Source organism: Hyla sarda, chromosome 3, assembly GCF_029499605.1.
Source record: "Hyla sarda isolate aHylSar1 chromosome 3, aHylSar1.hap1, whole genome shotgun sequence".
In the NCBI taxonomy this organism is placed as follows: Eukaryota; Metazoa; Chordata; class Amphibia; order Anura; family Hylidae; genus Hyla; species Hyla sarda.
Genome location: NC_079191.1, coordinates 21,968,095 through 21,994,608, shown reverse-complemented (window position 1 = coordinate 21,994,608; position 26,514 = coordinate 21,968,095). Strand labels below are relative to the sequence as shown.

Genomic DNA, 26,514 nt, shown 5'->3' with positions numbered 1-26,514 from the left:
GTCTTCAGTTAAAACCTCACTAAGGCTTAATTGTTAGTATGGACTAGTAGAACAACCCAGTGTTGTTGATATTTCGGAAGACAAGAAAATAAAACTAAAACAGACTTGGCAAAATCAGGCTACAAAGTTAAGGCTACAGAGCACTGGTCTTGAGGTAAAACTTTCCTAGGGCTCAAATACTAGAATGGACTAGTTGAACATCTTAGCGTTGTTGACCTTTCGGAGGACTTGAATTGTATCCAGTTAGAAAACGTATGGCTCTGTGTCCTTTTTTAAAGTTAAGGGTTCAAAGCACTGGTCTTGAGTTAAAACCTCACTAAGGATTAAATATTAGTATGTACTAGAGGAAAAATCCAGTGTTGTCGACATTTCGAAAGACTTTTATTGCATCCAACGTGAGAAGGTGTGGCTCTGTGGCGCAATGGATAGCGCATTGGACTTCTAGTGAGAGGCAGTGATTCAAAGGTTGTGGGTTCGAGTACCACCAGAGTCGTGTTTTGTGTCGTTAAGTCCTAGGCCTCCTTAGAACAGGTAAAAAATAATGAAATGGCTAAGGAAAAACTGATGAAGTAACAAAGGTTTGCAAATGCTGTCCTGTACAGTAGGATTGTCATTTCATTGGACTCCTGGCGAAGAGTAGTGATTCAAAGGTTGTGGGTTTGAGTCCCACCAGAGCTTTTTTTTTTGTTTCAAATGTGACAGAAAATCATTTTCTATATGCTTGGCTTAAGGGTTAAGAGCACTGGTCTTCAGTTAAAACCTCACTAAGGCTTAATTGTTAGTATGGACTAGTAGAACAACCCAGTGTTGTTGATATTTCGGAAGACAATAAAATAAAAGTAAAACAGACTTGGCAAAATCAGGCTACAAAGTTAAGGCTACAGAGCACTGGTCTTGAGGTAAAACTTTCCTAGGGCTCAAATACTAGAATGGACTAGTAGAACATCTTAGCGTTGTTGACCTTTCGGAGGACTTGAATTGTATCCAGTTAGAAAACGTACGGCTCTGTGTCCTTTTTTAAAGTTAAGGGTTCAAAGCACTGGTCTTGAGTTAAAACCTCAGTAAGGATTAAATATTAGTATGGACTAGAGGAAAAATCCAGTGTTGTCGACATTTCGAAAGACTTTTATTGCATCCAACATGAGAACGTGTGGCTCTGTGGCGCAATGGATAGCGCATTGGACTTCTAGTGAGAGGCAGTGATTCAAAGGTTGTGGGTTCGAGTCCCACCAGCGTCGAGTTTTGTGTCATTAAGTCGTAAGCCACCTTAGAACAGGCAAAAAAGAATGAAATGGCTAAGGAAAAACTGCTGAAGTAACAAAGGTTTGGTAATGCTGTCCTGTACAGTAGGATTGTCATTTCATTGGACTCCTGGCGAAGAGTAGTGATTCAAAGGTTGTGGGTTCGAGTCCCACCAGAGATTTTTTTGTTTCAAATGTGACAGAAAATCATTTTCTATATGCTTGGCTTAAGGGTTAAGAGCACTGGTCTTCAGTTAAAACCTCACTAAGGCTTAATTGTTAGTATGGACTAGTAGAACAACCCAGTGTTGTTGATATTTCGGAAGACAAGAAAATAAAACTAAAACAGACTTGGCAAAATCAGGCTACAAAGTTAAGGCTACAGAGCACTGGTCTTGAGGTAAAACTTTCCTAGGGCTCAAATACTAGAATGGACTAGTTGAACATCTTAGCGTTGTTGACCTTTCAGAGGACTTGAATTGTATCCAGTTAGAAAACGTATGGCTCTGTGTCCTTTTTTAAAGTTAAGGGTTCAAAGCACTTGTCTTGAGTTAAAACCTCATTAAGGATTAAATATTAGTATGGACTAGAGGAAAAATCCAGTGTTGTCGACATTTCGAAAGACTTTTATTGCATCCAACATGAGAACGTGTGGCTCTGTGGCGCAATGGATAGCGCATTGGACTTCTAGTGAGAGGCAGTGATTCAAAGGTTGTGGGTTCGAGTACCACCAGAGTCGTGTTTTGTGTCGTTAAGTCCTAGGCCTCCTTAGAACAGGTAAAAAATAATTAAATGGCTAAGGAAAAACTGATAATGTAACAAAGGTTTGCAAATGCTGTCCTGTACAGTAGGATTGTCATTTCATTGGACTCCTGGCGAAGAGTAGTGATTCAAAGGTTGTGGGTTTGAGTCCCACCAGAGCTTTTTTTTTGTTTCAAATGTGACAGAAAATCATTTTCTATATGCTTGGCTTAAGGGTTAAGAGCACTGGTCTTCAGTTAAAACCTCACTAAGGCTTAATTGTTAGTATGGACTAGTAGAACAACCCAGTGTTGTTGATATTTCGGAAGACAATAAAATAAAACTAAAACAGACTTGGCAAAATCAGGCTACAAAGTTAAGGCTACAGAGCACTGGTCTTGAGGTAAAACTTTCCTAGGGCTCAAATACTAGAATGGACTAGTAGAACATCTTAGCGTTGTTGACCTTTCGGAGGACTTGAATTGTATCCAGTTAGAAAACGTACGGCTCTGTGTCCTTTTTTAAAGTTAAGGGTTCAAAGCACTGGTCTTGAGTTAAAACCTCAGTAAGGATTAAATATTAGTATGGACTAGAGGAAAAATCCAGTGTTGTCGACATTTCGAAAGACTTTTATTGCATCCAACATGAGAACGTGTGGCTCTGTGGCGCAATGGATAGCGCATTGGACTTCTAGTGAGAGGCAGTGATTCAAAGGTTGTGGGTTCGAGTACCACCAGAGTCGTGTTTTGTGTCGTTAAGTCCTAGGCCTCCTTAGAACAGGTAAAAAATAATTAAATGGCTAAGGAAAAACTGATAATGTAACAAAGGTTTGCAAATGCTGTCCTGTACAGTAGGATTGTCATTTCATTGGACTCCTGGCGAAGAGTAGTGATTCAAAGGTTGTGGGTTTGAGTCCCACCAGAGCTTTTTTTTTGTTTCAAATGTGACAGAAAATCATTTTCTATATGCTTGGCTTAAGGGTTAAGAGCACTGGTCTTCAGTTAAAACCTCACTAAGGCTTAATTGTTAGTATGGACTAGTAGAACAACCCAGTGTTGTTGATATTTCGGAAGACAATAAAATAAAACTAAAACAGACTTGGCAAAATCAGGCTACAAAGTTAAGGCTACAGAGCACTGGTCTTGAGGTAAAACTTTCCTAGGGCTCAAATACTAGAATGGACTAGTAGAACATCTTAGCGTTGTTGACCTTTCGGAGGACTTGAATTGTATCCAGTTAGAAAACGTACGGCTCTGTGTCCTTTTTTAAAGTTAAGGGTTCAAAGCACTGGTCTTGAGTTAAAACCTCAGTAAGGATTAAATATTAGTATGGACTAGAGGAAAAATCCAGTGTTGTCGACATTTCGAAAGACTTTTATTGCATCCAACATGAGAACGTGTGGCTCTGTGGCGCAATGGATAGCGCATTGGACTTCTAGTGAGAGGCAGTGATTCAAAGGTTGTGGGTTCGAGTCCCACCAGAGTCGAGTTTTGTGTCATTAAGTCTTAAGCCACCTTAGAACAGGCAAAAAAGAATGAAATGGCTAAGGAAAAACTGCTGAAGTAACAAAGGTTTGGTAATGCTGTCCTGTACAGTAGGATTGTCATTTCATTGGACTCCTGGCGAAGAGTAGTGATTCAAAGGTTGTGGGTTCGAGTCCCACCAGAGATTTTTTTGTTTCAAATGTGACAGAAAATCATTTTCTATATGCTTGGCTTAAGGGTTAAGAGCACTGGTCTTCAGTTAAAACCTCACTAAGGCTTAATTGTTAGTATGGACTAGTAGAACAACCCAGTGTTGTTGATATTTCGGAAGACAAGAAAATAAAACTAAAACAGACTTGGCAAAATCAGGCTACAAAGTTAAGGCTACAGAGCACTGGTCTTGAGGTAAAACTTTCCTAGGGCTCAAATACTAGAATGGACTAGTTGAACATCTTAGCGTTGTTGACCTTTCAGAGGACTTGAATTGTATCCAGTTAGAAAACGTATGGCTCTGTGTCCTTTTTTAAAGTTAAGGGTTCAAAGCACTTGTCTTGAGTTAAAACCTCACTAAGGATTAAATCTTAGTATGGACTAGAGGAAAAATCCAGTGTTGTCGACATTTCGAAAGACTTTTATTGCATCCAACATGAGAACGTGTGGCTCTGTGGCGCAATGGATAGCGCATTGGACTTCTAGTGAGAGGCAGTGATTCAAAGGTTGTGGGTTCGAGTCCCACCAGAGTCGAGTTTTGTGTCATTAAGTCTTAAGCCACCTTAGAACAGGCAAAAAAGAATAAAATGGCTAAGGAAAATTTGAAGAAGTAACAAAGGTCTGCTGATGCTGTCCTTTACAGTAGGATCGTCATTTCATTGGACTCCTGGCGAAGAGTAGTGATTCAAACGTTGTGGGTTTGAGTTCCACCAGAGATTTTTTTTGTTTCAAATGTGACAGAAAATCATTTTCTATATGCTTGGCTTAAGGGTTAAGAGCACTGGTCTTCAGTTAAAACCTCACTAAGGCTTAATTGTTAGTATGGACTAGTAGAACAACCCAGTGTTGTTGATATTTGGGAAGACAAGAAAATAAAACTAAAACAGACTTGGCAAAATCAGGCTACAAAGTTAAGGCTACAGAGCACTGGTCTTGAGGTAAAACTTTCCTAGGGCTCAAATACTAGAATGGACTAGTTGAACATCTTAGCGTTGTTGACCTTTCAGAGGACTTGAATTGTATCCAGTTAGAAAACGTATGGCTCTGTGTCCTTTTTTAAAGTTAAGGGTTCAAAGCACTGGTCTTGAGTTAAAACCTCAGTAAGGATTAAATATTAGTATGGACTAGAGGAAAAATCCAGTGTTGTCGACATTTCGAAAGACTTTTATTGCATCCAACATGAGAACGTGTGGCTCTGTGGCGCAATGGATAGCGCATTGGACTTCTAGTGAGAGGCAGTGATTCAAAGGTTGTGGGTTCGAGTCCCACTAGAGTCGTGTTTTGTGTCGTTAAGTCCTAGGCCTCCTTAGAACAGGCAAAAAATAATGAAATGGCTAAGGAAAAACTGATGAAGTAACAAAGGTTTGGTAATGCTGTCCTGTACAGTAGGATTGTCATTTCATTGGACTCCTGGCGAAGAGTAGTGATTCAAAGGTTGTGGGTTCGAGTCCCACCAGAGCTTTTTTTTGTTTCAAATGTGACAGAAAATCATTTTCTATATGCTTGGCTTAAGGGTTAAGAGCACTGGTCTTCAGTTAAAACCTCACTAAGGCTTAATTGTTAGTATGGACTAGTAGAACAACCCAGTGTTGTTGATATTTCGGAAGACAAGAAAATAAAAATAAAAAAGACTTGGCAAAACCAGGCTACAAAGTTAAGGCTACAGAGCAGTGGTCTTGAGGTAAAACTTTCCTAGGGCTCAAATACTAGAATGGACTAGTTGAACATCTTAGCGTTGTTGACCTTTCAGAGGACTTGAATTGTATCCAGTTAGAAAACGTATGGCTCTGTGTCTTTTTTTAAAGTTAAGGGTTCAAAGCACTGGTCTTGAGTTAAAACCTCACTAAGGATTAAATATTAGTATGGACTAGAGGAAAAATCCAGTGTTGTCGACATTTCGAAAGACTTTTATTGCATCCAACATGAGAACGTGTGGCTCTGTGGCGCAATGGATAGCGCATTGGATTTCTAGTGAGAGGCAGTGATTCAAAGGTTGTGGGTTAGAGTCCCACCAGAGACTTTTTTTTTTCAAATGTAAAGAAAATCATTTTCTGTATGCTTTGCTTAAGGGTTAAGAGCACTGGTCTTCTAGTGAGAGGCAGTGATTCAAAGGTTGTGGGTTCGAGTCCCACCAGAGTCGAGCTTTGTGTCATTAAGTCTTAAGCCACCTTAGAACAGGCAAAAAATAATGAAATGGCTAAGGAAAAATTGATGAAGTAACAAAGGTCTGCTGATGCTGTCCTTTACAGTAGGATCGTCATTTCATTGGACTCCTGGCGAAGAGTAGTGATTCAAAGGTTGTGGGTTCGAGTTCCACCAGAGATTTTTTTTGTTTCAAATGTGACACAAAATCATTTTCTATATGCTTGGCTTAAGGGTTAAGAGCACTGGTCTTCAGTTAAAACCTCACTAAGGCTTAATTGTTAGTATGGACTAGTAGAACAACCCAGTGTTGTTGATATTTCGGAGGACAAGAAAATAAAACTAAAACAGACTTGGCAAAATCAGGCTAAAGGAAAAACTGATGAAGTAACAAAGGTTTGCAAATGCTGTCCTGTACAGTAGGATTGTCATTTCATTGGACTCCTGGCGAAGAGTAGTGATTCAAAGGTTGTGGGTTCGAGTCCCACCAGAGATTTTTTTTGTTTCAAATGTGACAGAAAATCATTTTCTATATGCTTGGCTTAAGGGTTAAGAGCACTGGTCTTCAGTTAAAACCTCATTAAGGCTTAATTGTTAGTATGGACTAGTAGAACAACCCAGTGTTGTTGATATTTCGGATGACAAGAAAATAAAAATAAAACAGACTTGGCAAAATCAGGCTACAAAGTTAAGGCTACAGAGCACTGGTCTTGAGGTAAAACTTTCCTAGGGCTCAAATACTAGAATGGACTAGTTGAACATCTTAGCGTTGTTGACCTTTCAGAGGACTTGAATTGTATCCAGTTAGAAAACGTATGGCTCTGTGTCCTTTTTTAAAGTTAAGGGATCAAAGCACTGGTCTTGAGTTAAAACCTCACTAAGGATTAAATATTAGTATGGACTAGAGGAAAAATCCAGTGTTGTCGAAATTTCGAAAGACTTTTATTGCATCCAACATGAGAACGTGTGGCTCTGTGGCGCAATGGATAGCGCATTGGACTTCTAGTGAGATTCAGCGATTCAAAGGTTGTGGGTTTGAGTCCCACCAGAGTCGAGTTTTGTGTCGTTAAGTCCAAGGCCTCCTTAAAACAGGCAAAAAATAATGAAGTGGCTAAGGAAAAACTGAAGAAGTAACAAAGGTTTGCTAATGCTGTCCTGTACAGTAGGATTGTCATTTCATTGGACTCCTGGCGAAGAGTAGTGATTCAAAGGTTGTGGGTTAGAGTCCCACCAGAGATTTTTTTTTTCAAATGTAAAGAAAATCATTTTCTGTATGCTTTGCTTAAGGGTTAAGAGCACTGGTCTTCTGTTAAAACCTCACTAAGGCTTAATTATTAGTATGGACTAGTAGAACAACCCAGTGTTGTTGATATTTCGGAAGACAAGAAAATAAAAATAAAAAAGACTTGGCAAAACCAGGCTACAAAGTTAAGGCTACAGAGCACTGGTCTTGAGGTAAAACTTTCCTAGGACTCAAATACTAGAATGGACTAGTTGAACATCTTAGCGTTGTTGACCTTTCAGAGGACTTGAATTGTATCCAGTTAGAAAACGTATGGCTCTGTGTCTTTTTTTAAAGTTAAGGGTTCAAAGCACTGGTCTTGAGTTAAAACCTCACTAAGGATTAAATATAAGTATGGACTAGAGGAAAAATCCAGTGTTGTCGACATTTCGAAAGACTTTTATTGCATCCAACATGAGAACGTGTGGCTCTGTGGCGCAATGGATAGCGCATTGGACTTCTAGTGAGAGGCAGTGATTCAAAGGTTGTGGGTTCGAGTCCCACCAGAGTCGAGTTTTGTGTCATTAAGTCTTAAGCCACCTTAGAACAGGCAAAAAAGAATGAAATGGCTAAGGAAAAACTGCTGAAGTAACAAAGGTTTGGTAATGCTGTCCTGTACAGTAGGATTGTCATTTCATTGGACTCCTGGCGAAGAGTAGTGATTCAAAGGTTGTGGGTTCGAGTCCCACCAGAGCTTTTTTTTGTTTCAAATGTGACAGAAATCATTTTCTATATGCTTGGCTTAAGGGTTAAGAGCACTGGTCTTCAGTTAAAACCTCACTAAGGCTTAATTGTTAGTATGGACTAGTAGAACAACCCAGTGTTGTTGATATTTCGGAAGACAAGAAAATAAAACTAAAACAGACTTGGCAAAATCAGGCTACAAAGTTAAGGCTACAGAGCACTGGTCTTGAGGTAAAACTTTCCTAGGGCTCAAATACTAGAATGGACTAGTTGAACATCTTAGCGTTGTTGACCTTTCAGAGGACTTGAATTGTATCCAGTTAGAAAACGTATGGCTCTGTGTCCTTTTTTAAAGTTAAGGGTTCAAAGCACTGGTCTTGAGTTAAAACCTCACTAAGGATAAAATATTAGTATGGACTAGAGGAAAAATCCAGTGTTGTCGACATTTCGAAAGACTTTTATTGCATCCAACATGAGAACGTGTGGCTCTGTGGCGCAATGGATAGCGCATTGGACTTCTAGTGAGAGGCAGTGATTCAAAGGTTGTGGGTTCGAGTCCCACCAGCGTCGAGTTTTGTGTCATTAAGTCTTAAGCCACCTTAGAACAGGCAAAAAAGAATGAAATGGCTAAGGAAAAACTGATGAAGTAACAAAGGTTTGGTAATGCTGTCCTGTACAGTAGGATTGTCATTTCATTGGACTCCTGGCGAAGAGTAGTGATTCAAAGGTTGTGGGTTCGAGTCCCACCAGAGAATTTTTTTGTTTCAAATGTGACAGAAAATCATTTTCTATATGCTTGGCTTAAGGGTTAAGAGCACTGGTCTTCAGTTAAAACCTCACTAAGGCTTAACTATTAGTATGGATTAGTAGAACAATCCAGTGTTGTTGATATTTCGGAAGACAAGAAAATAAAACTAAAACAGACTTGGCAAAATCAGGCTACAAAGTTAAGGCTACAGAGCACTGTTCTTGAGGTAAAACTTTCCTAGGGCTCAAATACTAGAATGGACTAGTTGAACATCTTAGCGTTGTTGACCTTTCAGAGGACTTTAATTGTATGCAGTTAGAAAACGTATGGCTCTGTGTCCTTTTTTAAAGTTAAGGGTTCAAAGCACTGGTCTTGAGTTAAAACCTCACTAAGGATTAAATATTAGTATGGACTAGAGGAAAAATCCAGTGTTGTCGAAATTTTGAAAGACTTTTATTGCATCCAACATGAGAATGTGTGGCTCTGTGGCGCAATGGATAGCGCATTGGACTTCTAGTGAGAGGCAGTGATTCAAAGGTTGTGGGTTCGAGTCCCACCCGAGTCGTGTTTTGTGTCGTTAAGTCCTAGGCCTCCTTAGAACAGGCAAAAAATAATGAAATGGCTAAGGAAAAACTGATGAAGTAACAAAGGTTTGCAAATGCTGTCCTGTACAGTAGGATTGTCATTTCATTGGACTCCTGGCGAAGAGTAGTGATTCAAATGTTGTGGGTTCGAGTCCCACCAGAGCATTTTTTTGTTTCAAATGTGACAGAAAATCATTTTCTATATGCTTGGCTTAAGGGTTAAGAGCACTGGTCTTCAGTTAAAACCTCACTAAGGCTTAATTGTTAGTATGGACTAGTAGAACAACCCAGTGTTGTTGATATTTCGGAAGACAAGAAAATAAAACTAAAACAGACTTGGCAAAATCAGGCTACAAAGTTAAGGCTACAGAGCACTGGTCTTGAGGTAAAACTTTCCTAGGGCTCAAATACTAGAATGGACTAGTTGAACATCTTAGCGTTGTTGACCTTTCAGAGGACTTGAATTGTATCCAGTTAGAAAACGTATGGCTCTGTGTCCTTTTTTAAAGTTAAGGGTTCAAAGCACTGGTCTTGAGTTAAAACCTCACTAAGGATTAAATATTAGTATGGACTAGAGGAAAAATCCAGTGTTGTCGACATTTCGGAAGACTTTTATTGCACCCAACATGAGAACGTTTGGCTCTGTGGCGCAATGGATAGCGCATTGGACTTCTAGTGAGATTCAGCGATTCAAAGGTTGTGGGTTTGAGTCCCACCAGAGTCAAGTTTTGTGTCGTTAAGTCCAAGGCCTCCTTAAAACAGGCAAAAAATAATGAAATGGCTAAGGAAAAACTGTCCTGTACAGTAGGATTGTCGTTTCATTGGACTCAAAGGTTGTGGGTTAGAGTCCCACCAGAGAGTTTTTTTTTTCAAATGTAATGAAAATCATTTTCTGTATGCTTTGCTTAAGGGTTAAGAGCACTGGTCTTCTGTTAAAACCTCACTAAGGCTTAAATATTAGTATGGACTAGAGGAAAAATCCAGTGTTGTCGACATTTCGAAAAACTTTTATTGCATCCAACATGAAATACTAGAATGGACTAGTAGAACATCTTAGCGTTGTTGACCTTTCGGAGGACTTGAATTGTATCCAGTTAGAAAACGTACGGCTCTGTGTCCTTTTTTAAAGTTAAGGGTTCAAAGCACTGGTCTTGAGTTAAAACCTCAGTAAGGATTAAATATTAGTATGGACTAGAGGAAAAATCCAGTGTTGTCGACATTTCGAAAGACTTTTATTGCATTCAACATGAGAATGTGTGGCTCTGTGGCGCAATGGATAGCGCATTGGACTTCTAGTGAGAGGCAGTGATTCAAAGGTTGTGGGTTCGAGTACCACCAGAGTCGAGTTTTGTGTCATTAAGTCTTAAGCCACCTTAGAACAGGCAAAAAAGAATGAAATGGCTAAGGAAAAACTGCTGAAGTAACAAAGGTTTGGTAATGCTGTCCTGTACAGTAGGATTGTCATTTCATTGGACTCCTGGCGAAGAGTAGTGATTCAAAGGTTGTGGGTTCGAGTCTTACCAGAGATTTTTTTTGTTTCAAATGTGACAGAAAATCATTTTCTATATGCTTGGCTTAAGGGTTAAGAGCACTGGTCTTCAGTTAAAACCTCACTAAGGCTTAATTGTTAGTATGGACTAGTAGAACAACCCAGTGTTGTTGATATTTCGGAAGACAAGAAAATAAAACTAAAACAGACTTGGCAAAATCATGCTACAAAGTTAAGGCTACAGAGCACTGGTCTTGAGGTAAAACTTTCCTAGGGCTCAAATACTAGAATGGACTAGTTGAACATCTTAGCGTTGTTGACCTTTCAGAGGACTTGAATTGTATCCAGTTAGAAAACGTATGGCTCTGTGTCCTTTTTTAAAGTTAAGGGTTCAAAGCACTTGTCTTGAGTTAAAACCTCACTAAGGATTAAATATTAGTATGGACTAGAGGAAAAATCCAGTGTTGTCGACATTTCGAAAGACTTTTATTGCATCCAACATGAGAACGTGTGGCTCTGTAGCGCAATGGATAGCGCATTGGACTTCTAGTGAGATTCAGCGATCGAAAGGTTGTGGGTTCGAGTCCCACCAGAGTCGAGTTTTGTGTCGTTAAGTCCAAGGCCTCCTTAAAACAGGCAAAAAATTATGAAATGGCTAAGGAAAAACTGATGAAGTAACAAAGGTTTGCTAATGCTGTCCTGTACAGTAGGAATGTCATTTCATTGGACTCCTGGCGAAGAGTAGTGATTCAAAGGTTGTGGGTTCGAGTCCCACCAGAGAACTTTTTTGTTTCAAATGTGACAGAAAATCATTTTCTATATGCTTGGCTTAAGGGTTAAGAGCACTGGTCTTCAGTTAAAACCTCACTAAGGCTTAATTATTAGTATGGACTAGTAGAACAACCCAGTGTTGTTGATATTTCGGAAGACAAGAAAATAAAACTAAAACAGACTTGGCAAAATCAGGCTACAAAGTTAAGGCTACAGAGCACTGGTCTTGAGGTAAAACTTTCCTAGGGCTCAAATACTAGAATGGACTAGTTGAACATCTTAGCGTTGTTGACCTTTCAGAGGACTTGAATTGTATCCAGTTAGAAAACGTATGGCTCTGTGTCCTTTTTTAAAGTTAAGGGTTCAAAGCACTGGTCTTGAGTTAAAACCTCACTAAGGATTAAATATTAGTATGGACTAGAGGAAAAATCCAGTGTTGTCGACATTTCGAAAGACTTTTATTGCATCCAACATGAGAACGTGTGGCTCTGTGGCGCAATGGATAGCGCATTGGACTTCTAGTGAGATTCAGCGATTCAAAGGTTGTGGGTTCGAGTCCCACCAGAGTCGAGTTTTCAGTCGTTAAGTCCAAGGCCTCCTTAAAACAGGCAAAAAATTATGAAATGGCTAAGGAAAAACTGATGAAGTAACAAAGGTTTGCTAATGCTGTCCTGTACAGTAGGATTGTCATTTCATTGGACTCCTGGCGAAGAGTAGTGATTCAAAGGTTGTGGGTTCGAGTCCCACCAGAGAACTTTTTTGTTTCAAATGTGACAGAAAATCATTTTCTATATGCTTGGCTTAAGGGTTAAGAGCACTGGTCTTCAGTTAAAACCTCACTAAGGCTTAATTATTAGTATGGACTAGTAGAACAACCCAGTGTTGTTGATATTTCGGAAGACAAGAAAATAAAACTAAAACAGACTTGGCAAAATCAGGCTACAAAGTTAAGGCTACAGAGCACTGGTCTTGAGGTAAAACTTTCCTAGGGCTCAAATACTAGAATGGACTAGTTGAACATCTTAGCGTTGTTGACCTTTCAGAGGACTTGAATTGTATCCAGTTAGAAAACGTATGGCTCTGTGTCCTTTTTTAAAGTTAAGGGTTCAAAGCACTGGTCTTGAGTTAAAACCTCACTAAGGATTAAATATTAGTATGGACTAGAGGAAAAATCCAGTGTTGTCGACATTTCGAAAGACTTTTATTGCATCCAACATGAGAACGCGTGGCTCTGTGGCGCAATGGATAGCGCATTGGACTTCTAGTGAGATTCAGCGATTCAAAGGTTGTGGGTTCGAGTCCCACCAGAGTCGAGTTTTCAGTCGTTAAGTCCAAGGCCTCCTTAAAAAAGGCAAAAAATTATGAAATGGCTAAGGAAAAACTGATGAAGTAACAAAGGTTTGCTAATGCTGTCCTGTACAGTAGGATTGTCATTTCATTGGACTCCTGGCGAAGAGTAGTGATTCAAAGGTTGTGGGTTCGAGTCCCACCAGAGAATTTTTTTGTTTCAAATGTGACAGAAAATCATTTTCTATATGCTTGGCTTAAGGGTTAAGAGCACTGGTCTTCAGTTAAAACCTCACTAAGGCTTAATTATTAGTATGGACTAGTAGAACAACCCAGTGTTGTTGATATTTCGGAAGACAAGAAAATAAAACTAAAACAGACTTGGCAAAATCAGGCTACAAAGTTAAGGCTACAGAGCACTGGTCTTGAGGTAAAACTTTCCTAGGGCTCAAATACTAGAATGGACTAGTTGAACATCTTAGCGTTGTTGACCTTTCAGAGGACTTGAATTGTATCCAGTTAGAAAACGTATGGCTCTGTGTCCTTTTTTAAAGTTAAGGGTTCAAAGCATTGGTCTTGAGTTAAAACCTCAGTAAGGATTAAATATTAGTATGGACTAGAGGAAAAATCCAGTGTTGTCGACATTTCGGAAGACTTTTATTGCATCCAACATGAGAACATGTGGCTCTGTGGCGCAATGGATAGCGCATTGGACTTCTAGTGAGAGGCAGTGATTCAAAGGTTGTGGGTTCGAGTCCCACCAGAGTCGTGTTTTGTGTCGTTAAGTCCTAGGCCTCCTTAGAACAGGCAAAAAATAATGAAATGGCTAAGGAAAAACTGCTGAAGTAACAAAGGTTTGCAAATGCTGTCCTGTACAGTAGGATTGTCATTTCATTGGACTCCTGGCGAAGAGTAGTGATTCAAAGGTTGTGGGTTTGAGTCCCACCAGAGATTTTTTTTTTTCAAATGTAAAGAAAATCATTTTCTGTATGCTCTTCTTAAGGGTTAAGAGCACTGGTCTTCTGTTAAAACCTCACTAAGGCTTAATTATTAGTATGGACTAGTAGAACAACCCAGTGTTGTTGATATTTCGGAAGACAAGAAAATTAAAATAAAAAAGACTTGGCAAAACCAGGCTACAAAGTTAAGGCTACAGAGCACTGGTCTTGAGGTAAAACTTTCCTAGGGCTCAAATACTAGAATGGACTAGTTGAACATCTTAGCGTTGTTGACCTTTCAGAGGACTTGAATTGTATCCAGTTAGAAAACGTATGGCTCTGTGTCTTTTTTTAAAGTTAAGGGTTCAAAGCACTGGTCTTGAGTTAAAACCTCACTAAGGATTAAATATTAGAATGGCCTAGAGGAAAAATCCAGTGTTGTCGACATTTCGATAAACTTTTATTGCATCCAACATGAGAACGTGTGGCTCTGTGGCGCAATGGATAGCGCATTGGACTTCTAGTGAGAGGCAGTGATTCAAAGGTTGTGGGTTCGAGTCCCACCAGAGTTGAGTTTTGTGTCATTAAGTCTTAAGCCACCTTAGAACAGGCAAAAAAGAATGAAATGGCTAAGGAAAAATTAATGAAGTAACAAAGGTCTGCTGATGCTGTCCTTTACAGTAGGATCGTCATTTCATTGGACTCCTGGCGAAGAGTAGTGATTCAAAGGTTGTGGGTTTGAGTTCCACCAGAGATTTTTTTTGTTTCAAATGTGACAGAAAATCATTTTCTATATGCTTGGCTTAAGGGTTAAGAGCACTGGTCTTCAGTTAAAACCTCACTAAGGCTTAATTGTTAGTATGGACTAGTAGAACAACCCAGTGTTGTTGATATTTCGGAAGACCAGAAAATAAAACTAAAACAGACTTGGCAAAATCAGGCTACAAAGTTAAGGCTACAGAGCACTGGTCTTGAGGTAAAACTTTCCTAGGGCTCAAATACTAGAATGGACTAGTTGAACATCTTAGCGTTGTTGACCTTTCAGAGGACTTGAATTGTATCCAGTTAGAAAACGTATGGCTCTGTGTCCTTTTTTAAAGTTAAGGGTTCAAAGCACTGGTCTTGAGTTAAAACCTCACTAAGGATTAAATATTAGTATGGACTAGAGGAAAAATCCAGTGTTGTCGACATTTCGAAAGACTTTTATTGCATCCAACATGAGAACATGTGGCTCTGTGGCGCAATGGATAGCGCATTGGACTTCTAGTGAGAGGCAGTGATTCAAAGGTTGTGGGTTCGAGTCCCACCAGAGTCGTGTTTTGTGTCGTTAAGTCCTAGGCCTCCTTAGAACAGGCAAAAAATAATGAAATGGCTAAGGAAAAACTGATGAAGTAACAAAGGTTTGCAAATGCTGTCCTGTACAGTAGGATTGTCATTTCATTGGACTCCTGGCGAAGAGTAGTGATTCAAAGGTTGTGGGTTTGAGTCCCACCAGAGATTTTTTTTTTTCAAATGTAAAGAAAATCATTTTCTGTATGCTCTTCTTAAGGGTTAAGAGCACTGGTCTTCTGTTAAAACCTCACTAAGGCTTAATTATTAGTATGGACTAGTAGAACAACCCAGTGTTGTTGATATTTCGGAAGACAAGAAAATAAAAATAAAAAAGACTTGGCAAAACCAGGCTACAAAGTTAAGGCTACAGAGCACTGGTCTTGAGGTAAAACTTTCCTAGGGCTCAAATACTAGAATGGACTAGTTGAACATCTTAGCGTTGTTGACCTTTCAGAGGACTTGAATTGTATCCAGTTAGAAAACTTATGGCTCTGTGTCTTTTTTTAAAGTTAAGGGTTCAAAGCACTGGTCTTGAGTTAAAACCTCACTAAGGATTAAATATTAGAATGGCCTAGAGGAAAAATCCAGTGTTGTCGACATTTCGATAAACTTTTATTGCATCCAACATGAGAACGTGTGGCTCTGTGGCGCAATGGATAGCGCATTGGTCTTCTAGTGAGAGGCAGTGATTCAAAGGTTGTGGGTTCGAGTCCCACCAGAGTCGAGTTTTGTATCATTAAGTCTTAAGCCACCTTAGAACAGGCAAAAAATAATGAAATGGCTAAGGAAAAATTGATGAAGTAACAAAGGTCTGCTGATGCTGTCCTTTACAGTAGGATCGTCATTTCATTGGACTCCTGGCGAAGAGTAGTGATTCAAAGGTTGTGGGTTCGAGTTCCACCAGAGATTTTTTTTGTTTCAAATGTGACAGAAAATCATTTTCTATATGCTTGGCTTAAGGGTTAAGAGCACTGGTCTTCAGTTAAAACCTCACTAAGGCTTAATTGTTAGTATGGACTAGTAGAACAACCCAGTGTTGTTGATATTTTGGAAGACAAGAAAATAAAACTAAAACAGACTTGGCAAAATCAGGCTACAAAGTTAAGGCTACAGAGCACTGGTCTTGAGGTAAAACTTTCCTAGGGCTCAAATACTAGAATGGACTAGTTGAACATCTTAGCGTTGTTGACCTTTCAGAGGACTTGAATTGTATCCAGTTAGAAAACGTATGGCTCTGTGTCCTTTTTTAAAGTTAAGGGTTCAAAGCACTGGTCTTGAGTTAAAACCTCACTAAGGATTAAATATTAGTATGGACTAGAGGAAAAATCCAGTGTTGTCGACATTTCGAAAGACTTTTATTGCATCCAACATGAGAACGTGTGGCTCTGTGGCGCAATGGATAGCGCATTGGACTTCTAGTGAGAGGCAGTGATTCAAAGGTTGTTGGTTCGAGTCCCACCAGAGTCGTGTTTTGTGTCGTTAAGTCCTAGGCCTCCTTAGAAGAGGCAAAAAATAATGAAATGGCTAAGGAAAAACTGATGAAGTAACAAAGGTTTGCTAATGCCGTCCTGTACAGTAGGATTGTCATTTCATTGGACTCCTGGCGAAGAGTAGTGATTCAAAGGTTGTGGGATCGAGTCCCACCAGAGTTTTTTTTTGTTTCAAATGTGACAGAAAATCATTTTCTATATGCTTGGCTTAAGGGTTAAGAGCACTGGTCTTCAGTTAAAACCTCACTAAGGCTTAATTGTTAGTATGGACTAGTAGAACAACCCAGTGTTGTTGATATTTCGGAAGACAATAAAATAAAACTAAAACAGACTTGGCAAAATCAGGCTACAAAGTTAAGGCTACAGAGCACTGGTCTTGAGGTAAAACTTTCCTAGGGCTCAAATACTAGAATGGACTAGTAGAACATCTTAGCGTTGTTGACCTTTCGGAGGACTTGAATTGTATCCAGTTAGAAAACGTACGGCTCTGTGTCCTTTTTTAAAGTTAAGGGTTCAAAGCACTGGTCTTGAGTTAAAACCTCACTAAGGATTAAATATTAGTATGGACTAGAGGAAAAATCCAGTGTTGTCGACATTTCGAAAGACTTTTATTGCATCCAACATGAGAACGTGTGGCTCTGTGGCGCAATGGATAGCGCATTGGACTTCTAGTGAGAGGCAGTTATTCAAAGGTTGTGGGTTCGAGTCCCACCAGAGTCGTGTTTTGTGTCGTTAAGTCCTAGGCCTCCTTAGAACAGGCAAAAAATAATGAAATGGCTAAGGAAAAACTGATGAAGTAACAAAGGTTTGCTAATGCTGTCCTGTACAGTAGGATTGTCATTTCATTGGACTCCTGGCGAAGAGTAGTGATTCAAAGGTTGTGGGTTCGAGTTCCACCAGAGATTTTTTTTGTTTCAAATGTGACAGAAATTCATTTTCTATATGCTTGTCTTAAGGGTTAAGAGCACTGGTCTTCAGTTAAAACCTCACTAAGGCTTAATTGTTAGTATGGACTAGTAGAACAACCCAGTGTTGTTGATATTTCGGAAGACAAGAAAATAAAACTAAAACAGACTTGGCAAAATCAGGCTACAAAGTTAAGGCTACAGAGCACTGGTCTTGAGGTAAAACTTTCCTAGGGCTCAAATACTAGAATGGACTAGTTGAACATCTTAGCGTTGTTGACCTTTCAGAGGACTTGAATTGTATCCACTTAGAAAACGTATGGCTCTGTGTCCTTTTTTAAAGTTAAGGGTTCAAAGCACTGGTCTTGAGTTAAAACCTCACTAAGGATTAAATATTAGTATGGACTAGAGGAAAAATCCAGTGTTGTCGACATTTCGAAAGACTTTTATTGCATCCAACATGAGAAGGTGTGGCTCTGTAGCGCAATGGATAGCGCATTGGACTTCTAGTGAGAGGCAGTGATTCAAAGGTTGTGGGTTCGAGTCCCACCAGAGTTGTGTTTTGTGTCGTTAAGTCCTAGGCCTCCTTAGAACAGGCAAAAAATAATGAAATGGCCAAGGAAAAACTGATGAAGTAACAAAGGTTTGCAAATGCTGTCCTGTACAGTAGGATTGTCATTTCATTGGACTCCTGGCGAAGAGTAGTGATTCAAAGGTTGTGGGTTTCAGTCCCACCAGAGCTTTTTTTTGTTTCAAATGTGACAGAAAATCATTTTCTATATGCTTGGCTTAAGGGTTAAGAGTACTGGTCTTCAGTTAAAACCTCACTAAGGCTTAATTGTTAGTATGGACTAGTAGAACAACCCAGTGTTGTTGATATTTCGGAAGACAATAAAATAAAACTAAAACAGACTTGGCAAAATCAGGCTGCAAAGTTAAGGCTACAGAGCACTGGTCTTGAGGTAAAACTTTCCTAGGGCTCAAATACTAGAATGGACTAGTTGAACATCTTAGCGTTGTTGACCTTTCGGAGGACTTGAATTGTATCCAGTTAGAAAACGTACGGCTCTGTGTCCTTTTTTAAAGTTAAGGGTTCAAAGCACTGGTCTTGAGTTAAAACCTCAGTAAGGATTAAATATTAGTATGGACTAGAGGAAAAATCCAGTGTTGTCGACATTTCGAAAGACTTTTATTGCATCCAACATGAGAACGTGTGGCTCTGTGGCGCAATGGATAGCGCATTGGACTTCTAGTGAGAGGCAGTGATTCAAAGGTTGTGGGTTCGAGTCCCACCAGAGTCGTGTTTTGTGTCGTTAAGTCCTAGGCCTCCTTAGAACAGGCAAAAAATAATGAAATGGCTAAGGAAAAACTGATGAAGTAACAAAGGTTTGCTAATGCTGTCCTGTACAGTAAGATTGTCATTTTATTGGACTCCTGGCGAAGAGTAGTGATTCAAAGGTTGTGGGTTCGAGTTCCACCAGAGATTGTTTTTGTTTCAAATGTGACAGAAAATCATTTTCTATATGCTTGGCTTAAGGGTTAAGAGCACTGGTCTTCAGTTAAAACCTCACTAAGGCTTAATTGTTATTATGGACTAGTAGAACAACCCAGTGTTGTTGATATTTCGGAAGACAATAAAATAAAACTAAAACAGACTTGGCAAAATCAGGCTACAAAGTTAAGGCTACAGAGCACTGGTCTTGAGGTAAAACTTTCCTAGGGCTCAAATACTAGAATGGACTAGTAGAACATCTTAGCGTTGTTGACCTTTCGGAGGACTTGAATTGTATCCAGTTACAAAACGTACGGCTCTGTGTCCTTTTTTAAAGTTAAGGGTTCAAAGCACTGGTCTTGAGTTAAAACCTCAGTAAGGATTAAATATTAGTATGGACTAGAGGAAAAATCCAGTGTTGTCGACATTTCGAAAGACTTTTATTGCATCCAACATGAGAAGGTGTGGCTCTGTGGCGCAATGGATAGCGCATTGGACTTCTAGTGAGAGGCAGTGATTCAAAGGTTGTGGGTTCGAGTCCCACCAGAGTCTTGTTTTGTGTCGTTAAGTCCTAGGCCTCCTTAGAACAGGCAAAAAATAATGAAATGGCTAAGGAAAAATTGATGAAGTAACAAAGGTTTGCAAATGCTGTCCTGTACAGTAGGATTGTCATTTCATTGGACTCCTGGCGAAGAGTAGTGATTCAAAGGTTGTGGGTTCGAGTCCCACCAGAGCTTTTTTTTGTTTCAAATGTGACAGAAAATCATTTTCTATATGCTTGGCTTAAGGGTTAAGAGCACTGGTCTTCAGTTAAAACCTCACTAAGACTTAATTGTTAGTATGGACTAGTAGAACAACCCAGTGTTGTTGATATTTGGGAAGACAATAAAATAAAAATAAAACAGACTTGGCAAAATCAGGCTACAAAGTTAAGGCTACAGAGCACTGGTCTTGAGGTAAAACTTTCCTAGGGCTCAAATACTAGAATGGACTAGTAGAACATCTTAGCGTTGTTGACCTTTCGGAGGACTTGAATTGTATCCAGTTAGAAAACGTACGGCTCTGTGTCCTTTTTTAAAGTTAAGGGTTCAAAGCACTGGTCTTGAGTTAAAACCTCACTAAGGATTAAATATTAGTATGGACTAGAGGAAAAATCCAGTGTTGTCGACATTTCGAAAGACTTTTATTGCATCCAACATGAGAACCAGTGCTCTGTAGCCTTGTGGGTTCGAGTCCCACCAGAGTTGAGTTTTGTGTCATTAAGTCTTAAGCCACCTTAGAACAGGCAAAAAAGAATGAAATGGCTAAGGAAAAATTAATGAAGTAACAAAGGTCTGCTGATGCTGTCCTTTACAGTAGGATCGTCATTTCATTGGACTCCTGGCGAAGAGTAGTGATTCAAAGGTTGTGGGTTTGAGTTCCACCAGAGATTTTTTTTGTTTCAAATGTGACAGAAAATCATTTTCTATATGCTTGGCTTAAGGGTTAAGAGCACTGGTCTTCAGTTAAAACCTCACTAAGGCTTAATTGTTAGTATGGACTAGTAGAACAACCCAGTGTTGTTGATATTTGGGAAGACAAGAAAATAAAACTAAAACAGACTTGGCAAAATCAGGCTACAAAGTTAAGGCTACAGAGCACTGGTCTTGAGGTAAAACTTTCCTAGGGCTCAAATACTAGAATGGACTAGTTGAACATCTTAGCGTTGTTGACCTTTCAGAGGACTTGAATTGTATCCAGTTAGAAAACGTATGGCTCTGTGTCCTTTTTTAAAGTTAAGGGTTCAAAGCACTGGTCTTGAGTTAAAACCTCAGTAAGGATTAAATATTAGTATGGACTAGAGGAAAAATCCAGTGTTGTCGACATTTCGAAAGACTTTTATTGCATCCAACATGAGAACATGTGGCTCTGTGGCGCAATGGATAGCGCATTGGACTTCTAGTGAGAGGCAGTGATTCAAAGGTTGTGGGTTCGAGTCCCACCAGAGTCGTGTTTTGTGTCGTTAAGTCCTAGGCCTCCTTAGAACAGGCAAAAAATAATGAAATGGCTAAGGAAAAACTGATGAAGTAACAAAGGTTTGCAAATGCTGTCCTGTACAGTAGGATTGTCATTTCATTGGACTCCTGGCGAAGAGTAGTGATTCAAAGGTTGTGGGTTTGAGTCCCACCAGAGATTTTTTTTTTTCAAATGTAAAGAAAATCATTTTCTGTATGCTCTTCTTAAGGGTTAAGAGCACTGGTCTTCTGTTAAAACCTCACTAAGGCTTAAATATTAGTATGGACTAGAGGAAAAATCCAGTGTTGTCGACATTTCGAAAGACTTTTATTGCATCCAACATGCGAACGTGTGGCTCTGTGGCGCAATGGATAGCGCATTGGACTTCTAGTGAGAGGCAGTGATTCAAAGGTTGTGGGTTCGAGTCCCACCAGAGTTGAGTTTTGTGTCATTAAGTCTTAAGCCACCTTAGAACAGGCAAAAAAGAATGAAATGGCTAAGGAAAAATTGATGAAGTAACAAAGGTCTGCTGATGCTGTCCTTTACAGTAGGATCGTCATTTCATTGGACTCCTGGCGAAGAGTAGTGATTCAAAGGTTGTGGGTTTGAGTTCCACCAGAGATTTTTTTTGTTTCAAATGTGACAGAAAATCATTTTCTATATGCTTGGCTTAAGGGTTAAGAGCACTGGTCTTCAGTTAAAACCTCACTAAGGCTTAATTGTTAGTATGGACTAGTAGAACAACCCAGTGTTGTTGATATTTGGGAAGACAAGAAAATAAAACTAAAACAAACTTGGCAAAATCAGGCTACAAAGTTAAGGCTACAGAGCACTGGTCTTGAGGTAAAACTTTCCTAGGGCTCAAATACTAGAATGGACTAGTTGAACATCTTAGCGTTGTTGACCTTTCAGAGGACTTGAATTGTATCCAGTTAGAAAACGTATGGCTCTGTGTCCTTTTTTAAAGTTAAGGGTTCAAAGCACTGGTCTTGAGTTAAAACCTCAGTAAGGATTAAATATTAGTATGGACTAGAGGAAAAATCCAGTGTTGTCGACATTTCGAAAGACTTTTATTGCATCCAACATGAGAACGTGTGGCTCTGTGGCGCAATGGATAGCGCATTGGACTTCTAGTGAGAGGCAGTGATTCAAAGGTTGTGGGTTCGAGTCCCACCAGAGTCGTGTTTTGTGTCGTTAAGTCCTAGGCCTCCTTAGAACAGGCAAAAAATAATGAAATGGCTAAGGAAAAACTGATGAAGTAACAAAGGTTTGCTAATGCTGTCCTGTACAGTAGGATTGTCATTTCATTGGACTCCTGGCGAAGAGTAGTGATTCAAAGGTTGTGGGTTCGAGTTCCACCAGAGATTTTTTTTGTTTCAAATGTGACAGAAAATAATTTTCTATATGCTTGGCTTAAGGGTTAAGAGCACTGGTCTTCAGTTAAAACCTCACTAAGGCTTAATTGTTAGTATGGACTAGTAGAACAACCCAGTGTTGTTGATATTTCGGAAGACAATAAAATAAAACTAAAACAGACTTGGCAAAATCAGGCTACAAAGTTAAGGCTACAGAGCACTGGTCTTGAGGTAAAACTTTCCTAGGGCTCAAATACTAGAATGGACTAGTAGAACATCTTAGCGTTGTTGACCTTTCGGAGGACTTGAATTGTATCCAGTTAGAAAACGTACAGCTCTGTGTCCTTTTTTAAAGTTAAGGGTTCAAAGCACTGGTCTTGAGTTAAAACCTCAGTAAGGATTAAATATTAGTATGGACTAGAGGAAAAATCCAGTGTTGTCGACATTTCGAAAGACTTTTATTGCATCCAACATGAGAAGGTGTGGCTCTGTGGCGCAATGGATAGCGCATTGGACTTCTAGTGAGAGGCAGTGATTCAAAGGTTGTGGGTTCGAGTCCCACCAGAGTCTTGTTTTGTGTCGTTAAGTCCTAGGCCTCCTTAGAACAGGCAAAAAATAATGAAATGGCTAAGGAAAAATTGATGAAGTAACAAAGGTTTGCAAATGCTGTCCTGTACAGTAGGATTGTCATTTCATTGGACTCCTGGCGAAGAGTAGTGATTCAAAGGTTGTGGGTTCGAGTCCCACCAGAGCTTTTTTTTGTTTCAAATGTGACAGAAAATCATTTTCTATATGCTTGGCTTAAGGGTTAAGAGCACTGGTCTTCAGTTAAAACCTCACTAAGACTTAATTGTTAGTATGGACTAGTAGAACAACCCAGTGTTGTTGATATTTGGGAAGACAATAAAATAAAACTAAAACAGACTTGGCAAAATCAGGCTACAAAGTTAAGGCTACAGAGCACTGGTCTTGAGGTAAAACTTTCCTAGGGCTCAAATACTAGAATGGACTAGTAGAACATCTTAGCGTTGTTGACCTTTCGGAGGACTTGAATTGTATCCAGTTAGAAAACGTACGGCTCTGTGTCCTTTTTTAAAGTTAAGGGTTCAAAGCACTGGTCTTGAGTTAAAACCTCACTAAGGATTAAATATTAGTATGGACTAGAGGAAAAATCCAGTGTTGTCGACATTTCGAAAGACTTTTATTGCATCCAACATGAGAACCAGTGCTCTGTAGCCTTGTGGGTTCGAGTCCCACCAGAGTTGAGTTTTGTGTCATTAAGTCTTAAGCCACCTTAGAACAGGCAAAAAAGAATGAAATGGCTAAGGAAAAATTAATGAAGTAACAAAGGTCTGCTGATGCTGTCCTTTACAGTAGGATCGTCATTTCATTGGACTCCTGGCGAAGAGTAGTGATTCAAAGGTTGTGGGTTCGAGTTCCACCAGAGATTTTTTTTTTCAAATGTAAAGAAAATCATTTTCTGTATGCTCTTCTTAAGGGTTAAGAGCACTGGTCTTCTATTAAAACCTCACTAAGGCTTAATTATTAGTATGGACTAGTAGAACAACCCAGTGTTGTTGATATTTCGGAAGACAAGAAAATAAAAATAAAAAAGACTTGGCAAAACCAGGCTACAAAGTTAAGGCTACAGAGCACTGGTCTTGAGGTAAAACTTTCCTAGGGCTCAAATACTAGAATGGACTAGTTGAACATCTTAGCGTTGTTGACCTTTCAGAGGACTTGAATTGTATCCAGTTAGAAAACGTATGGCTCTGTGTCTTTTTTTAAAGTTAAGGGTTCAAAGCACTGGTCTTGAGTTAAAACCTCACTAAGGATTAAATATTAGAATGGCCTAGAGGAAAAATCCAGTGTTGTCGACATTTCGATAAACTTTTATTGCATCCAACATGAGAACGTGTGGCTCTGTGGCGCAATGGATAGCGCATTGGACTTCTAGTGAGAGGCAGTGATTCAAAGGTTGTGGGTTCGAGTCCCACCAGAGTCGAGTTTTGTATCATTAAGTCTTAAGCCACCTTAGAACAGGCAAAAAAGAATGAAATGGCTAAGGGAAAATTGATGAAGTAACAAAGGTCTGCTGATGCTGTCCTTTACAGTAGGATCGTCATTTCATTGGACTCCTGGCGAAGAGTAGTGATTCAAAGGTTGTGGGTTCGAGTTCCACCACAGATTTTTTTTGTTTCAAATGTGACAGAAAATCATTTTCTATATGCTTGGCTTAAGGGTTAAGAGCACTGGTCTTCAGTTAAAACCTCACTAAGGCTTAATTGTTAGTATGGACTAGTAGAACAACCCAGTCTTGTTGATATTTCGGAAGACAAGAAAATAAAACTAAAACAGACTTGGCAAAATCAGGCTACAAAGTTAAGGCTACAGAGCACTGGTCTTGAGGTAAAACTTTCCTAGGGCTCAAATACTAGAATGGACTAGTTGAACATCTTAGCGTTGTTGACCTTTCAGAGGACTTGAATTGTATCCAGTTAGAAAACGTATGGCTCTGTGTCCTTTTTTAAAGTTAAGGGTTCAAAGCACTGGTCTTGAGTTAAAACCTCACTAAGGATTAAATATTAGTATGGACTAGAGGAAAAATCCAGTGTTGTCGACATTTCGAAAGACTTTTATTGCATCCAACATGAGAACGTGTGGCTCTGTGGCGCAATGGATAGCGCATTGGACTTCTAGTGAGAGGCAGTGATTCAAAGGTTGTGGGTTAAGAGCACTGGTCTTCAGTTAAAACCTCACTAAGGCTTAATTGTTAGTATGGACTAGTAGAACAACCCAGTGTTGTTGATATTTCGGAAGACAAGAAAATAAAAATAAAACAGACTTGGCAAAATCAGGCTACAAAGTTAAGGCTACAGAGCACTGGTCTTGAGGTAAAACTTTCCTAGGGCTCAAATACTAGAATGGACTAGTTGAACATCTTAGCGTTGTTGACCTTTCAGAGGACTTGAATTGTATCCATTAGAAAACGTATGGCTCTGTGTCCTTTTTTAAAGTTAAGGGTTCAAAGCACTGGTCTTGAGTTAAAACCTCACTAAGGATTAAATATTAGTATGGACTAGAGGAAAAATCCAGTGTTGTCGACATTTCGAAAGACTTTTATTGCATCCAACATGAGAAGGTGTGGCTCTGTGGCGCAATGGATAGCGCATTGGACTTCTAGTGAGAGGCAGTGATTCAAAGGTTGTGGGTTCAAGTCCCACCAGACTCGTGTTTTGTGTCGTTAAGTCCTAGGCCTCCTTAGAACAGGCAAAAAATAATGAAATGGCTAAGGAAAAACTGATGAAGTAACAAAGGTTTGCAAATGCTGTCCTGTACAGTAGGATTGTCATTTCATTGGACTCCTGGCGAAGAGTAGTGATTCAAAGGTTGTGGGTTCGAGTCCCACCAGAGCTTTTTTTTTGTTTCAAATGTGACAGAAAATCATTTTCTATATGCTTGGCTTAAGGGTTAAGAGCACTGGTCTTCAGTTAAAACCTCACTAAGGCTTAATTGTTAGTATGGACTAGTAGAACAACCCAGTGTTGTTGATATTTCGGAAGACAATAAAATAAAACTAAAACAGACTTGGCAAAATCAGGCTACAAAGTTAAGGCTACAGAGCACTGGTCTTGAGGTAAAACTTTCCTAGGGCTCAAATACTAGAATGGACTAGTAGAACATCTTAGCGTTGTTGACCTTTCGGAGGACTTGAATTGTATCCAGTTAGAAAACGTACGGCTCTGTGTCCTTTTTTAAAGTTAAGGGTTCAAAGCACTGGTCTTGAGTTAAAACCTCACTAAGGATTAAATATTAGTATGGACTAGAGGAAAAATCCAGTGTTGTCGACATTTCGAAAGACTTTTATTGCATCCAACATGAGAAGGTGTGGCTCTGTGGCGCAATGGATAGCGCATTGGACTTCTAGTGAGAGGCAGTGATTCAAAGGTTGTGGAATCGAGTCCCACCAGAGTCGTGTTTTGTGTCGTTAAGTCCTAGGCCTCCTTAGAACAGGCAAAAAATAATGAAATGGCTAAGGAAAAATTGATGAAGTAACAAAGGTCTGCTGACGCTGTCCTTTACAGTAGGATCGTCATTTCATTGGACTCCTGGCGAAGAGTAGTGATTCAAAGGTTGTGGGTTCGAGTTCCACCAGAGATTTTTTTTGTTTCAAATGTGACAGAAAATCATTTTCTATATGCTTGGCTTAAGGGTTAAGAGCACTGGTCTTCAGTTAAAACCTCACTAAGGCTTAATTGTTAGTATGGACTAGTAGAACAACCCAGTGTTGTTGATATTTCGGAAGACAAGAAAATAAAACTAAAACAGACTTGGCAAAATCAG

At 39.5% G+C, this 26,514-nt stretch overlaps 33 non-coding genes across 33 annotated transcripts; all 33 read left to right on the top strand.

The window, feature by feature from the left end:
• The first annotated feature begins 407 nt into the window (after nucleotides 1-407).
• On the top strand, nucleotides 408-493 carry TRNAR-UCU (transfer RNA arginine (anticodon UCU)). Its single transcript is given in 2 exon segments — nucleotides 408-444; nucleotides 458-493. It is a non-coding gene; the product is annotated as a tRNA-Arg (tRNA).
• A 659-nt stretch (nucleotides 494-1,152) lies between these two features.
• Nucleotides 1,153-1,238, top strand: TRNAR-UCU (transfer RNA arginine (anticodon UCU)). Its single transcript is given in 2 exon segments — nucleotides 1,153-1,189; nucleotides 1,203-1,238. It is a non-coding gene; the product is annotated as a tRNA-Arg (tRNA).
• A 656-nt stretch (nucleotides 1,239-1,894) lies between these two features.
• TRNAR-UCU (transfer RNA arginine (anticodon UCU)) lies at nucleotides 1,895-1,980 on the top strand. The gene is given in 2 exon segments: nucleotides 1,895-1,931; nucleotides 1,945-1,980. It is a non-coding gene; the product is annotated as a tRNA-Arg (tRNA).
• Nucleotides 1,981-2,638: 658 nt separating this feature from the next.
• TRNAR-UCU (transfer RNA arginine (anticodon UCU)) lies at nucleotides 2,639-2,724 on the top strand. Its single transcript is given in 2 exon segments — nucleotides 2,639-2,675; nucleotides 2,689-2,724. It is a non-coding gene; the product is annotated as a tRNA-Arg (tRNA).
• A 658-nt stretch (nucleotides 2,725-3,382) lies between these two features.
• On the top strand, nucleotides 3,383-3,468 carry TRNAR-UCU (transfer RNA arginine (anticodon UCU)). Its single transcript is given in 2 exon segments — nucleotides 3,383-3,419; nucleotides 3,433-3,468. It is a non-coding gene; the product is annotated as a tRNA-Arg (tRNA).
• Nucleotides 3,469-4,124: 656 nt separating this feature from the next.
• TRNAR-UCU (transfer RNA arginine (anticodon UCU)) lies at nucleotides 4,125-4,210 on the top strand. Its single transcript is given in 2 exon segments — nucleotides 4,125-4,161; nucleotides 4,175-4,210. It is a non-coding gene; the product is annotated as a tRNA-Arg (tRNA).
• A 657-nt stretch (nucleotides 4,211-4,867) lies between these two features.
• TRNAR-UCU (transfer RNA arginine (anticodon UCU)) lies at nucleotides 4,868-4,953 on the top strand. Its single transcript is given in 2 exon segments — nucleotides 4,868-4,904; nucleotides 4,918-4,953. It is a non-coding gene; the product is annotated as a tRNA-Arg (tRNA).
• A 657-nt stretch (nucleotides 4,954-5,610) lies between these two features.
• Nucleotides 5,611-5,696, top strand: TRNAR-UCU (transfer RNA arginine (anticodon UCU)). The gene is given in 2 exon segments: nucleotides 5,611-5,647; nucleotides 5,661-5,696. It is a non-coding gene; the product is annotated as a tRNA-Arg (tRNA).
• A 1,090-nt stretch (nucleotides 5,697-6,786) lies between these two features.
• Nucleotides 6,787-6,872, top strand: TRNAR-UCU (transfer RNA arginine (anticodon UCU)). Its single transcript is given in 2 exon segments — nucleotides 6,787-6,823; nucleotides 6,837-6,872. It is a non-coding gene; the product is annotated as a tRNA-Arg (tRNA).
• Nucleotides 6,873-7,526: 654 nt separating this feature from the next.
• On the top strand, nucleotides 7,527-7,612 carry TRNAR-UCU (transfer RNA arginine (anticodon UCU)). Its single transcript is given in 2 exon segments — nucleotides 7,527-7,563; nucleotides 7,577-7,612. It is a non-coding gene; the product is annotated as a tRNA-Arg (tRNA).
• A 656-nt stretch (nucleotides 7,613-8,268) lies between these two features.
• Nucleotides 8,269-8,354, top strand: TRNAR-UCU (transfer RNA arginine (anticodon UCU)). Its single transcript is given in 2 exon segments — nucleotides 8,269-8,305; nucleotides 8,319-8,354. It is a non-coding gene; the product is annotated as a tRNA-Arg (tRNA).
• Nucleotides 8,355-9,011: 657 nt separating this feature from the next.
• On the top strand, nucleotides 9,012-9,097 carry TRNAR-UCU (transfer RNA arginine (anticodon UCU)). Its single transcript is given in 2 exon segments — nucleotides 9,012-9,048; nucleotides 9,062-9,097. It is a non-coding gene; the product is annotated as a tRNA-Arg (tRNA).
• A 657-nt stretch (nucleotides 9,098-9,754) lies between these two features.
• Nucleotides 9,755-9,840, top strand: TRNAR-UCU (transfer RNA arginine (anticodon UCU)). The gene is given in 2 exon segments: nucleotides 9,755-9,791; nucleotides 9,805-9,840. It is a non-coding gene; the product is annotated as a tRNA-Arg (tRNA).
• A 534-nt stretch (nucleotides 9,841-10,374) lies between these two features.
• TRNAR-UCU (transfer RNA arginine (anticodon UCU)) lies at nucleotides 10,375-10,460 on the top strand. The gene is given in 2 exon segments: nucleotides 10,375-10,411; nucleotides 10,425-10,460. It is a non-coding gene; the product is annotated as a tRNA-Arg (tRNA).
• A 657-nt stretch (nucleotides 10,461-11,117) lies between these two features.
• TRNAR-UCU (transfer RNA arginine (anticodon UCU)) lies at nucleotides 11,118-11,203 on the top strand. Its single transcript is given in 2 exon segments — nucleotides 11,118-11,154; nucleotides 11,168-11,203. It is a non-coding gene; the product is annotated as a tRNA-Arg (tRNA).
• Nucleotides 11,204-11,860: 657 nt separating this feature from the next.
• TRNAR-UCU (transfer RNA arginine (anticodon UCU)) lies at nucleotides 11,861-11,946 on the top strand. The gene is given in 2 exon segments: nucleotides 11,861-11,897; nucleotides 11,911-11,946. It is a non-coding gene; the product is annotated as a tRNA-Arg (tRNA).
• A 657-nt stretch (nucleotides 11,947-12,603) lies between these two features.
• On the top strand, nucleotides 12,604-12,689 carry TRNAR-UCU (transfer RNA arginine (anticodon UCU)). Its single transcript is given in 2 exon segments — nucleotides 12,604-12,640; nucleotides 12,654-12,689. It is a non-coding gene; the product is annotated as a tRNA-Arg (tRNA).
• A 657-nt stretch (nucleotides 12,690-13,346) lies between these two features.
• On the top strand, nucleotides 13,347-13,432 carry TRNAR-UCU (transfer RNA arginine (anticodon UCU)). The gene is given in 2 exon segments: nucleotides 13,347-13,383; nucleotides 13,397-13,432. It is a non-coding gene; the product is annotated as a tRNA-Arg (tRNA).
• Nucleotides 13,433-14,087: 655 nt separating this feature from the next.
• Nucleotides 14,088-14,173, top strand: TRNAR-UCU (transfer RNA arginine (anticodon UCU)). Its single transcript is given in 2 exon segments — nucleotides 14,088-14,124; nucleotides 14,138-14,173. It is a non-coding gene; the product is annotated as a tRNA-Arg (tRNA).
• A 657-nt stretch (nucleotides 14,174-14,830) lies between these two features.
• TRNAR-UCU (transfer RNA arginine (anticodon UCU)) lies at nucleotides 14,831-14,916 on the top strand. Its single transcript is given in 2 exon segments — nucleotides 14,831-14,867; nucleotides 14,881-14,916. It is a non-coding gene; the product is annotated as a tRNA-Arg (tRNA).
• A 655-nt stretch (nucleotides 14,917-15,571) lies between these two features.
• Nucleotides 15,572-15,657, top strand: TRNAR-UCU (transfer RNA arginine (anticodon UCU)). Its single transcript is given in 2 exon segments — nucleotides 15,572-15,608; nucleotides 15,622-15,657. It is a non-coding gene; the product is annotated as a tRNA-Arg (tRNA).
• Nucleotides 15,658-16,314: 657 nt separating this feature from the next.
• On the top strand, nucleotides 16,315-16,400 carry TRNAR-UCU (transfer RNA arginine (anticodon UCU)). The gene is given in 2 exon segments: nucleotides 16,315-16,351; nucleotides 16,365-16,400. It is a non-coding gene; the product is annotated as a tRNA-Arg (tRNA).
• A 657-nt stretch (nucleotides 16,401-17,057) lies between these two features.
• Nucleotides 17,058-17,143, top strand: TRNAR-UCU (transfer RNA arginine (anticodon UCU)). The gene is given in 2 exon segments: nucleotides 17,058-17,094; nucleotides 17,108-17,143. It is a non-coding gene; the product is annotated as a tRNA-Arg (tRNA).
• Nucleotides 17,144-17,800: 657 nt separating this feature from the next.
• On the top strand, nucleotides 17,801-17,886 carry TRNAR-UCU (transfer RNA arginine (anticodon UCU)). Its single transcript is given in 2 exon segments — nucleotides 17,801-17,837; nucleotides 17,851-17,886. It is a non-coding gene; the product is annotated as a tRNA-Arg (tRNA).
• Nucleotides 17,887-18,543: 657 nt separating this feature from the next.
• On the top strand, nucleotides 18,544-18,629 carry TRNAR-UCU (transfer RNA arginine (anticodon UCU)). The gene is given in 2 exon segments: nucleotides 18,544-18,580; nucleotides 18,594-18,629. It is a non-coding gene; the product is annotated as a tRNA-Arg (tRNA).
• Nucleotides 18,630-19,286: 657 nt separating this feature from the next.
• On the top strand, nucleotides 19,287-19,372 carry TRNAR-UCU (transfer RNA arginine (anticodon UCU)). The gene is given in 2 exon segments: nucleotides 19,287-19,323; nucleotides 19,337-19,372. It is a non-coding gene; the product is annotated as a tRNA-Arg (tRNA).
• Nucleotides 19,373-20,724: 1,352 nt separating this feature from the next.
• TRNAR-UCU (transfer RNA arginine (anticodon UCU)) lies at nucleotides 20,725-20,810 on the top strand. The gene is given in 2 exon segments: nucleotides 20,725-20,761; nucleotides 20,775-20,810. It is a non-coding gene; the product is annotated as a tRNA-Arg (tRNA).
• A 358-nt stretch (nucleotides 20,811-21,168) lies between these two features.
• Nucleotides 21,169-21,254, top strand: TRNAR-UCU (transfer RNA arginine (anticodon UCU)). The gene is given in 2 exon segments: nucleotides 21,169-21,205; nucleotides 21,219-21,254. It is a non-coding gene; the product is annotated as a tRNA-Arg (tRNA).
• A 657-nt stretch (nucleotides 21,255-21,911) lies between these two features.
• TRNAR-UCU (transfer RNA arginine (anticodon UCU)) lies at nucleotides 21,912-21,997 on the top strand. Its single transcript is given in 2 exon segments — nucleotides 21,912-21,948; nucleotides 21,962-21,997. It is a non-coding gene; the product is annotated as a tRNA-Arg (tRNA).
• A 657-nt stretch (nucleotides 21,998-22,654) lies between these two features.
• Nucleotides 22,655-22,740, top strand: TRNAR-UCU (transfer RNA arginine (anticodon UCU)). The gene is given in 2 exon segments: nucleotides 22,655-22,691; nucleotides 22,705-22,740. It is a non-coding gene; the product is annotated as a tRNA-Arg (tRNA).
• Nucleotides 22,741-24,089: 1,349 nt separating this feature from the next.
• Nucleotides 24,090-24,175, top strand: TRNAR-UCU (transfer RNA arginine (anticodon UCU)). The gene is given in 2 exon segments: nucleotides 24,090-24,126; nucleotides 24,140-24,175. It is a non-coding gene; the product is annotated as a tRNA-Arg (tRNA).
• Nucleotides 24,176-25,316: 1,141 nt separating this feature from the next.
• Nucleotides 25,317-25,587, top strand: TRNAR-UCU (transfer RNA arginine (anticodon UCU)). The gene is made up of 2 exons: nucleotides 25,317-25,353; nucleotides 25,552-25,587. It is a non-coding gene; the product is annotated as a tRNA-Arg (tRNA).
• A 473-nt stretch (nucleotides 25,588-26,060) lies between these two features.
• Nucleotides 26,061-26,146, top strand: TRNAR-UCU (transfer RNA arginine (anticodon UCU)). The gene is given in 2 exon segments: nucleotides 26,061-26,097; nucleotides 26,111-26,146. It is a non-coding gene; the product is annotated as a tRNA-Arg (tRNA).
• Nucleotides 26,147-26,514: the final 368 nt, after the last annotated feature.